Raw genomic sequence first — 12,181 nt, forward strand, 5'->3', positions numbered from 1 at the left:
CATTGCCTATCCAACCTTGAATCTACGTAGATTATTCCAAGTTGATCCGTCGTTGAATCATCATCATCGATTCCATTTGCAAATACAATCAATTTTCAATGTATATTCAACGTTGAAATATGACGTTGAAACAACATTGTTTCTAATGTATTTTGCCTGCTGGGCTGTGCCTGCCCTCTATAGGTTTTTATCCCTGGTTGAGTTTGTACCTTCAACTTATTATTGTACAAATAAAGTGTACATTGTATCTGCTATCCTCCGGTGCTGTGTGTATAATTACGTGTCTGCCTGTGCGGGCAATATTGGGTGGTCGAGGTCCCCCGCCTCAGGTAAACTTGATGGGGGGGGGGGGTGGCGTGGTCGGTTGGTTTTATCTGTAGTGCCACTACCACCCGTGACACTGTGACACTACACCCTAGAAATATAGGGCTCCCTTTGCTGTTGGAAATAATGTACCTAATAAATCTATTGGATGTTTTTGTGTGTTATATTCTCATTCAGTGGATGGTGATGTATGCCTACAAATGTGTCCAACAAAAAAGGAATATTCAAGAGAATAACAATGATTGTCTCTGCTCACATCTTATGCAATTCCTAATTTCTACATTGTTTTATCAATAATGGGGGGGGTTGGTTCCTGGACCTGCCCACATGGTTTCAGTTAGAATTTGACCCTGGCTATGGCCCTGTGTATGGAGTCTTCAAATGTCTCTCTCTCACGGGTATATTCTGCTTGCTTGTTTTTATACTTACCTGAATTTATCTAAACTATTCCCATCACAAAATTTGCAGGATTCACTATATCCTAAATCTCTCTTTAGGATAGTTTCATTTTGGCTGAATTTTAGCTGACGTTCTGAAGGCCAACAGCACGCTCACTGAGCCTTTCATTTGAGTACAGGATAATAGATATTTTCCAATGTGAATTTATTTTGTCTAATTGTTTTCTGTTAGTTTGGGCAATAAAGGCTTTCAGCTGACACACAACACTATCGCCTTTAATATAACATGCGTTGGTCATGAGCTCCAGTAAGAAAAGCCTAGAGAACATTACAACCCAATCCAAAGAAAAGAAAATCGCTCCTGTCCTCTGAAAAGACATGCACACTCAGGCTCAATTTCAGATTCACAACATTTAGTACAAATGCTAAAAGATTGGTTTGTTTGAATCTGTCATTTCACGTTGTTTTTAAATGGATACTTAATTGAACTGTTAACAGATTCATTGACAATTTTATGCTAATATGTGCTAATATGTGGTAAAAATGGGGAAGGGAATAAAATGGTTAATTTTATTTTACTTTAATGTAATTTACCACTGAGGAGTTGATCAATACAACCTTGTCCGGGGTAATGAGTGTTTCCGGTACAAGGGCCACTTGTGCCTGGTGTTTGAGATGGTTAGATCAGAATCTGTACAACGTCCTCCGCTTCCGGCCCCTGCCCCTCAAGTACATCAGGCCCATCCTGCAGCAGGTCACCACTGCCCTGAGGAAGCTGGAGACTCTGGGGATCATCCACACTGACCTCAAGCCTGACAACATTATGCTGGTGAACGTGGCCAGGCAGCCCCTCAGAGTCAAGGTGATCGACTTTGGTCTGGCCACCCATGTCTCGGAGGCAGTGCGCTCTGCCTGCAAGCAGACCAGATATTTCAGGTAAGGCCACGCGGCATTGCGTTTTCTAAATACTCCTGTGTGTTCAGTCTGTTGTGTTTACTTAATGTGCTTTGCACGGAACACATGAAGATGTATAGTTGTTAAGCACAATATGGCCAGTGTCTGTAAAATATGGGAGTGAACTTAATTATAGGAGACCAGGGGAAGAAAAAAGAATGTGGATGACAAATCAAAATTTTTAATCTTTCCAAACAGAAAGTATGTTTCCCATAGTTTCACTAAACGTAGTTAAAAGAGGCACATTGACGACTAATGAAAATGCGCAAACTGTGCATTCTCAGAAATAAAACCTGTCTGAAATCACGTCTTTCTTGCCTCATCCACACTGACCCACTGCTTCTTTATGTCCTGTCTCTGCAGGGCTCCAGAGATCATCCTTGGCCTGCCCTACAATCAAGCCATCGATAGGTTGCTGGGCTGCATCATTGCGGAGGTATTTCTGGGGTGGCCTCTGTACCCTGGGGCTTCGGTGTACGATCAAGTCAGAGCTGGAAGCTGCCTTTCCTGTCTAACGTCTAACAGAACTTGCACCTGAAAGAGTATTGAGCAGTAAAGACAAAGTCCTTGTCTCTCTTCTGATGTTCAAATGAGAGGCTTTCAATCATATTTTGTTCTCATCCTGCTAAAACAGTAGGGGATGATTTTTATTATTATTATTATTATTATTATTTTTATTTCTTGGCAGACGCCCTTATCCAGGGCGACTTACAACATAAGTGCAAAAATACAGAGAAGTACAAGGCATCAATCATTACAAATTCAACTTAGCTAAAACATAGCAATTCAAAATAATACATTTTACAAATTCCAATTTACAATTTACACAAGTACAGTAAGAGACTTCCTACATCCTGGACGGTGAAAGCTAAGTGCTGTCAAGATGTAGGGTTACACACGAGGGCTACGGGAAAGGGAGCAAGGAGGAAAACAATCAAGAATGCGAGGAGCATAATAAGCTGAAGTGCTATCTAGCAGGGATAGAGGACTAATATTACAAGTGCTGTCGGAAGAGATGCGTCTTGAGTAAGCGCCAGAATGAGGTCAAAGACTCTGCTGTTTTGACTTCGGTGGGCAGGTCGTTCCACCACTTAGGGGCCAGGGATGAGAAGGAGCGGGCTCTGGAGGAAGGAGAGTGGAGAGGAGTTAGCCTTCTGGCACTGGAGGAGCGCAGTGGTCTGGAGGGGATGTATGGAGAGACAAGTGACTGAAGGTAGCTTGGTGCAGTGTGGTCAAGACACACAGCCTAAAAGCCTGATATACGTGCCTAAATAATTAAATTTACATTCTCTAGTATTTCAAGTGTTTTTTACACCCTCCTTCAGGTCACTTAATAACCATGTGTATAAAATATCTTATATAACCAGTTTCTAAGAATAAAAAGGTAAGGAGCTGCATATGAATTAATCCCATTCCTAATTTTACATATCGGGACTAAATGTTACATCTGAATTTCATCACATGAGACCCCTCCAAAAACAGATGGTTTGTTCCTGGTGGTTTTTAAATCTTAGGGTTCAAGTCCCTAGGTCAACGATAGGAATAGGGGTGGCATTTATATTTTGGGTTAGGGTTAGGATTGGGGTAAGGCCATCCATTAGATTCAGGGTTTCAGTTATAGGGTCTTAAAGTCTGAGGCATAGGTTTAGGAGATCTGGGTTGTTATGATGAAATTAGGGTTAGGTATAGAAGTATTGGGGCCATTAGATTTAGGGGTTTAATTTTAGGATTGTTGGGGTCTGTGGCCTAGGTTGGGGCTTGTGGGTATATTGTGAAATTATGGTTTAATATAAGGGTTTTGGGGCCAGGGTTTGGGATAAGGGTTAGTGCATCCGAATTTAGGGTTAGGGTTGAGATAGAGGGATCTGTTTAACATGGGGTAAATTGGGGTTAAGGTTAAGGTGATTGCTTGGGGTTTGGGTTAGGATTTGGTCAATTCTGAATATGCTTAAGGATGAATGAATAATAAAGAAGGTTTGTTTTAGAATCTTTCATTAAGTCCCTGGGGATAGATTGTGTTTAATTTATGAATCCAATGTCTTTCTCTCGTTTGTTGTTGTGTTGTGTTCAAGTTATGATCGGTTTCTAATCCTGTGACTGTCATTTGTTGTATATGGTGTTGTATGAAATGTTGAACTATGCATATGTGTGTATCCTTTTGTTTGTTATTATTGTAAATGTGTTGGCTAATTCTGGTAGTGATCTGTTTTTTTTGTTTCTCCTATACACCTTAAGTTACAAGTTTTGCATTGAATAAGATATGACATTTTTGGTTGTGTGTGAGATGCCTGGCGGAATGTTGTGTGTATTTTTATATATTGTATTTGTAATGTAGGCCAGCTGACGGAAGTAGATAGGTTTGGGCTTGGGTTTTTGGTTTGTGTTTTGACATTTATTATGAACGAAACTAGACTTTTGTTTTTACGATATGCAGGTATTATTTTGTGGTTTGGAAGTATCTGGGTAGTACGGAAGAGTATTAGGGCCACGGAAAAAAAAAAAGTACCCCTGTGTTTCGAGCATAAACTCGGAATTCCAAGTTTAAAGTAGAAATTTCGAGGATAAAGTCGAAATAACATTTCAACAATAAAGTCAGCATTTTTACTTTAAAGTCAGAATTCCGAGTTTATTGTCGGAATTAAGTTTTGAGAATAAAGTCGGAATTCCAAGATTAAAATAGAAATTTAGAGAATAAAGTCAGCACTTTAATAAGGTCTAAAACGTCATATGGCATCTGAGTCTTGTCATAATGCCGTCTACAGAGGATGTAGTGAAAACCTACTTTAATATGGGATTTAACAATAAGGAAATTCTCTCTCTTTTAGCACATAGGCATCATGTAATCATAAGCATTAGGACTTTGACAAGATTGTGCCAAAAGTTGAATTTGTTTAGAAGGAAGAATGCATCAAATGTGGACGAGGTGGCTTCATTCGTGCAAGGTGAACTAGCGAACGATGGCCAGATGCAAGGATATCGATGGCTACACCTGCGGGCGATACAGAGAGGATATGTTGTATCTCAAGACACAATAAGACAACTTATCAAGTTGATCGATCCTCAGGGCGTGGAGCTAAGGCGGATGCGACGTCTCAGGCGAGTTTCATGTATGGACGCAGCACAGCAAATCAAAGGATTGAGTCGTGGTGGGGCATCTTAAGGAAGCAAAGTGCACAGTTTTGGATTAATCTTTTCCAAAGACTCCACCATGACGGATACTTCTCGGGTGATTTCTTGGATAAAAGTCTTATCCAGTTCTGTTTCCTCAACCTTATTCAGGTAAACATACCTTTCATTTTAGCTTTCATAATATACAAATCATCATCCTCATGTGTCGGTGAGCAATGCACACCCTAATTGTTTTCGTCCGTGCTGTATATGTGCCTATGTGCGTAATAGTACGCATATGTGCTTACGTGGGTAATAGGTTACTTATGAGAATAGCGCTCTCTATCTCTCTCCAAATATATATACACTCACCTAAAGGATTATTAGGAACACCTGTTCAATTTGTCATTAATGCAATTATCTAACCAACCAATCACATAGCAGTTGCTTCAATGCATTTAGGGGTGTGGTCCTGGTCAAGACAATCTCCTGAACTCCAAACTGAATGTCTGAATGGGAAAGAAAGGTGATTTAAGCAATTTTGAGTGTGGCATGGGTGTTGGTGCCAGACGGGCCGGTCTGAGTATTTCACAATCTGCTCAGTTACTGGGATTTTCACGCACAACCATTTCTAGGGTTTACAAAGAATGGTGTGAAAAGGGAAAAACATCCAGTATGCGGCAGTCCTGTGGGCGAAAATGCCTTGTTGACGCTAGAGGTCAGAGGAGAATGGGCCGACTGATTCAAGCTGATAGAAGAGCAACTTTGACTGAAATAAGCACTCGTTACAACCGAGGTATGCAGCAAAGCATTTGTGAAGCCACAACACGTACAAACTTGAGGCGGATGGGCTACAACAGCAGAAGACCCCACCGGGTACCACTCATCTCCACTACAAATAGGAAAAAGAGGCTACAATTTGCACAAGCTCACCAAAATTGGACAGTTGAAGACTGGAAAAATGTTGCCTGGTCTGATGAGTCTCGATTTCTGTTGAGACATTCAGATGGTAGAGTCAGAATTTGGCGTAAACAGAATGAGAACATGGATCCATCATGCCTTGTTACCACTGTGCAGGCTGGTGGTGGTGGTGTAATGGTGTGGGGGATGTTTTCTTGGCACACTTTAGGCCCCTTAGTGCCAATTGGGCATAGTTTAAATGCCACGGCCTACCTGAGCATTGTTTCTGACCATGTCCATCCCTTTATGACCACCATGTACCCATCCTCTGATGGCTACTTCCAGCAGGATAATGCACCATGTCACAAAGGTCGAATCATTTCAAATTGGTTTCTTGAACATGACAATGAGTTCACTGTACTAAACTGGCCCCCACAGTCACCAGATCTCAACCCAATAGAGCATCTTTGGGATGTGGTGGAACGGGAGCTTCGTGCCCTGGATGTGCATCCCACAAATCTCCATCAACTGCAAGATGCTATCCTATCAATATGGGCCAACATTTCTAAAGAATGCTTTCAGCACCTTGTTGAATCAATGCCATGTAGAATTAAGGCAGTTCTGAAGGTGAAAGGGGGTCAAACGCAGTATTAGTATGGTGTTCCTAATAATCCTTTAGGTGAGTGTATATATGAGAGAGAGAGAGAGGACCATTGTCCCATAGAGAATAACAGCAGAGAGACACAGTTCTAACCTTGGTTACTCATTTCTTTGTTTATTGTGCAGGATGAAGTTGATGAAGTGGTGAGAACATGGAATTCTCACAAAATCCGACCAATGGGTCATGGTGTGATTACAGGCCGTCCTGTTTTGATGTATACACTCCTAGAAATGTATGGTGCGGAAGACACACTCAAGCCAGTTGACATAGAGGAAGTGGCTGTGTGTAAGGAGGAATGTGTAGCTAAAAGTCAGTACCCCTGTGATGAAACTGTTTTTGAGTTATGCTGTCTTCTAATGCAGGAAAAAGGATGGGATGCTCCTAAAGATGCATTTTCCGCAGCAGAATTGTACACCTTGCAGAGAATGGAAATAATAAATAGTATCTAGGATATTAGAGTTACTGTAATATAGCTCAGCTTCTACCAGGTGTACATATTTAGTTTTGGTAGTTTGAACAGGCTTTGTACACTTGTGAACAGCAGCACTACAGTTTTTTTGCATATTTGCTTTCTGTATTAAGTTATTATGGAAAAAAATGAGGATAGAGTTAATCGCATATGGTATGTGAATAGTTGAATAGTTGATCCTTACAAACAAATAATGCAACATGCAAGCACACTGAATAGTAAAATAACTTTGCAAACATACGCAACAACATTCATGGATTTTAGACATGAGGACACATTTAAAGTGTATGTGAGTATATGTATTCCTAGCTATGTTCATGTGTGTGTGTGTTAATTGGTTAAATTAAGTTCTATGGGCACACTATAAGAAATTGAAGTTTGTTAGTTTAATTAACCTCTTTTAATAAACCATTGTGGCTCATCCAGACTTGAAAGGACATTTCAAATACAAAAAACAAGTTGTTTTAGTAACAAAGTATTGCTTAATTACCCTGTATGTCCAACAGACATGTTAAAGTAAATGTACGTGTTAAGAGCATCAGCAATGAAAAAAAAAAAGTAAAACTCCCTTCAAAATGATTTGGAGATGAATAGCACAACATGGTAAAGCTATAAGCTAAAAGTGCATGGGGAGTATAAACATTTTAATCTGAAATGTGCAGTGTATAGCCTTAAAACACAAGAGGTAGTAATAAAACACTGGAAATGTTCAACAATGTAAATGTAAAATTTACAAAATGTAAATAAAATGTGAAGGAATATTGCATAATTAACACCATAAAAGCACTACAGTGTATTTTTGTGTTTGTGTATCTGACAACACAGTTGATTGTTTTCATTGTCTTCCTAATGTTTCTTTTGGACAGCAGATGAGGTGAGGTGTATTTTTCCTCTGGTTTTTGTTAGGCCAGAGATAGGTATAGTTCAGGAGAAGTTCTAAGGATAGGATAAGCTGTAGCGTCGATGTAGTCTGAAATAACGCACATAATGGAAAAATGACCAGCTAAAAGATACCGTCATGTCTAAGAGGGCTGTAGATGGAGGGGATGACTGCTCGTGTTCCTCTCTAATGTAAAAGCCTGCAATTTTTCAAAACCTCACATTGCTACATAAACTAGACTATGTCCATCACCCAAATATTGCTCTCCAGAACAATATTGAACTCTGCACGAAACTGTGGATAATTGTCATAGTGGTCACACAGCTGCAGTATCATGCCACATGTGCGTCCAACTGGCCATCGACTGAAATCAGACATCATCTCAAATTCGATGCTGATGCTGCGTGAGACAATACGATTGGAGCCTGGAGTTTTTCATCATCTAGTTCCCGGATATACTTTTTCAGGTGATTCTCCACTTCTTTTTGTTTTCCTGTCATCTCAGCTGGGAACGCCAACAGCCTCAACACCTTCTTTGATGTTGGATGGAGGTCATCATAGAGCCTTTTCAGTTCTTCATAGTCCACTGCAATGCATGGTTTTATGATGTCCCTCCAACAGTCAATGACAAACATTGGTTTTTGAACAAGCTCTTTGTGAGCAAGTTCCATCAAAATTGCTGAAAGTGTATCAGCAGTGACTCTTTTTCTGCATTCATAGTTGTCAAGCACCTCTATGAGGTCCTCGTAGTCAACAGAAGTGAAGTCTTGTAAGGCTTGCTTCAGGATCTCTCGTTCTTACAAAATGAAGAAAGCTATCTATTAAGTTTGCTGTACACTACTCCATATAGCATCTCCTCAACAAAAGGTGGTGCAAGCTTGATGGGAAGGTAGTGGACATCTTGATACCCTCTCAAGAAAATCTGACCAATGGCACAGTGAGTGTTGTTCCTAGGGTGCAGAGTTCATAGAACTCCTGCCAGAAAGCACTGTAGGTATCTCTGAGAACCCCCGAACCAGCTCCTGGTTCAACAGAATTATCTGGGAGAATGCACATCACCAACAGTGGTCTGGTGATTGTTTCTGGGTCTGAAAATGCTTCTATCATGTCACTGAGGACATTTACATGACGTACAGGTTCTTCGATTGGGCCAAATGTAATTTTGGGATCCAATACATTATGTGGGTGATCTGTTACTACCTCTAAAAGATGCATTTGCACAATTCCATCATCTTCCAATCTTCCCTCTTGGATTGCTGTGCGGTCTGACAGACCTATGGTGACAAACAGATTTTCAGAAACTGACTGACCTGCCACTGGGTGATGAAGAGAGAAAAGGTCACCACCATCTTCTGAGTCTGAGGACTGTAGTTTTTGCTCAGTTGCAAGGTAAAAATGCAACATTGGTAATTTGACATATATTGTGCCAATTGACATATCCTGAGAGAGAGAGTTTTGCTTGAAGTCTGACTCAGAACCTTTGCTTGATGCACCATTTGGGAAAAAGAGGGATTTATCTTCATTTAAGATCTCATTAAATCCAGAATGAATATCCATATTGACTTTTCTAGTGGATCCTCATCACTTTCATTAGATTCCTTTCTTAATTTCATTTTCTCCCTAAGTTTTTCTAGAAGACCCATTTTTCGTTTTGGAACAGGCTTCTGTGTTCTACAAAAATTGTAGAGTGCAAGTCTGTCTCCATAAGATGGAATGCAGTTTGCCAAAGCTCCATCCTCCATAAGAAGGATGACATCTTGGTCTATCTGTAAAGAAAATGCTTGATGAGTACAGGGACACACTATTGATTTTATATATATAATCAATAGTGTGTCCCTGTACGGTATATGTACAATATCTGATATCAATAGCTTTTACTACATACATCAATAACAGTAATGTAATATATTTGGGATAACTTCAGTACTTTCATATAATATTAAATCAGGTGATCAGCGATAAAACACTGTCTTCTGTTATTATTGTAATTATACCAGCCTGACATTGTGACACTCACTAACATGTGGTCACATTTGTGAATATGTAATGTATGTGTTATTATTTTATTACATTTGTTTTAACACAATTCAACACTGCTGTCCTGCCCCTAGCAACCTAACCAGGCACAACAACTTTGGTTGGTTATGATATTTTCACAGTAGGCTACTTCATTCACATGCACAGTTCTGTATCCCATACATAGGTAGCCCATATATGGCCCGGAGCTCCATTATATAAGTAACGTAACTACTGCGGCGGTGGCGTAATGTATTACGTTCCGTGTATATGACGTATGAGTGGGGGCACAAATGGGGCTACCCAGAGGGCCACCTATGTAGGCTATGGGATACAGAACTGTGCATGAATGAAGTACTGTCTTCATATGGGGAGTGTTACCTTTTGCTCTTCGAGGAGCTGGAGAGCTTCCTCTGGCACTCCCCGCTCTCGGAGGAACTCAATAACGGATGTATTCATAACTGCAAAATAGCATAACATAACTGTGACAAATCTGAAATGTTAAAAATGCATTGACTATTGATTTTGGTGGTGTTTGTAATGTGGAGTAGGCTACATGTGGTAAATAAGGAGAGAGTTAATTGTATGGACTTGTGCTGTTGCGTACACGGACAGCTGTGGACACTGTCCATGGACGTGTTCAGTTCTGTTTATAGCCTACTACTTTCTGGAGTCTCTGCACATTATCGATCCAGCCATATAGCCTACTACGTTTTGACATGGTCTTGTTAATATACGTAACGTTTAACTTGATATAACATACCTTTAGTACGTACTAGCGTGCATGTGGCTTGCTCTCATGTCATGGTATGTGTTCCCTCACAATGTATTTTGACTTTTATCTCAGAATTGCGACTTTATTCTCAAAACTTAATTCCGACAATAAACTCGGAATTCTGACTTTAAAGTCGAAAATGTTATTTCGACTTTATTCTCGAAATTTCTACTTTAAACTTTGGAATTCCGAGTTTATGCTCGAAACACGTGTACTTTTTTTTTTTTTTCGTGGCCCTAATACTCTTCCGTAGTGTTTGCTAGTTGTTGTTTTTGAAAGTTTAGTTTAATAAAGTTATTGATTTTAACTGTGTATTGTGAGTAGGTAGTAAAAAAGGGTATAATAATTTTATTATCTTTAGTTTTGCGTTGCAAGAATGTTTTTTGATATTCCTAACAAAGGTTCTGTTATGACCTCTCTGGGTAAGTGCTTGAAATAGTGTGGTGGTGGCTTTTTCAATTTCTGTGTGTTCTGTGCAAATGCAATGGAATCTGAACAATTGTGATTTGATAAGGCCTCTTAAGGTGTGCTTGGGGTGAAAACTGTGCTGATGTGCAAGGGCGTCTGTTTCTTTGAAAAAACCTTTTGTGTCTAAAATGTTAGTGCTTGACAATTGCAGGCCTTTGTAGGTGCAAGTGTCTAGAAAGTTTATTTGGGTCTTGTGAATGGTGCTGGCTACTTTAATGTGAGGGTGATGGTGATGAAGTTTATGTATGAATGTGTCAAACTCTACTAGTGAATGGGGTCAGATTCCCCATATATCATCGAGAAATCTGAAATAGTGAGTAGGTAATTGAGTGCATTCTTTCATCATGGTCTGCTCCCAATCCTCCATATAGATATTGGCATAGGCTGGTGCGAACCTCTTGCCCATAGCTTATGCAATTATGTTGTAAGTCGCCCTGGATAAGGGCGTCTGCCAAGAAATATTATTATTATTAATAATAATAATAATAGCTGTGCCTTTGGTTTGCAGAAAATATTCACTGTTAAATTTGAAGTCGTTTCCTGCTAAGCTAATTTCTAATAATTGTAGGATCCGGTCTGTTGTTATCTGGATATAGTTTGATGTAGTAGGTTTCGGGTTCTCTCCTCACTCTTGCTCTCCACCACACCCTCCTTGTCCTTTCACCAACCAACTACTGAGACAAAGAAGTGGAAAGGTCTCCTGATTATATAGCCCAGGTCTGATGGGCTGCACCTGTGTTGATTCATCAGCCATGGGGTGTTTCAGCTCTGCGGCACTCTGGGGATTTCCACATCCCTGTCCTCGGTCCTGATCCTGGAAGTGCTGCCAGCCTCATGCTGCTGTCCGTGGTCCTATTGGCCAGAAAGGAGAGGAACCAAGCAGCACACAGCAATCATCTATGACCCGCCTGCTCATCCTGCTACTATATATATTTATATTTACATTGTAGCGGGCTGGGGGGCCTTTCACAAAAAGGGCTTGTTTGTAGGCACGGTCTGGTCTTGAAACACACAGTAGGGAGGCAGACAGAGGGCACAAAACAGGCTTTCTGTTGGTTTTTTGCTTCCCACAATGACAGGCAAAGTGTCTAAACAAAACCAGACAAAACCTAGCTGTCCCCATCTGCAAACAAAACACTAATAATAATGATAACAGTAAATGCCCAGGTCGTGCAGGCTTGCACTGTATAAATAAATAAATCGTATTTTAAAAAAAAACAATGAACAA

General features: G+C 40.2%; 1 pseudogene; it reads left to right on the forward strand.

Annotated features, from left to right (window-relative positions):
- Positions 1 to 1,019: 1,019 nt before the first annotated feature.
- LOC136717386 (homeodomain-interacting protein kinase 2-like) lies at positions 1,020 to 11,856 on the forward strand (annotated as a pseudogene).
- The last annotated feature ends 325 nt before the right edge of the window (positions 11,857 to 12,181 follow it).

This window comes from Amia ocellicauda, chromosome 21 (assembly GCF_036373705.1).
Source record: "Amia ocellicauda isolate fAmiCal2 chromosome 21, fAmiCal2.hap1, whole genome shotgun sequence".
In the NCBI taxonomy this organism is placed as follows: Eukaryota; Metazoa; Chordata; class Actinopteri; order Amiiformes; family Amiidae; genus Amia; species Amia ocellicauda.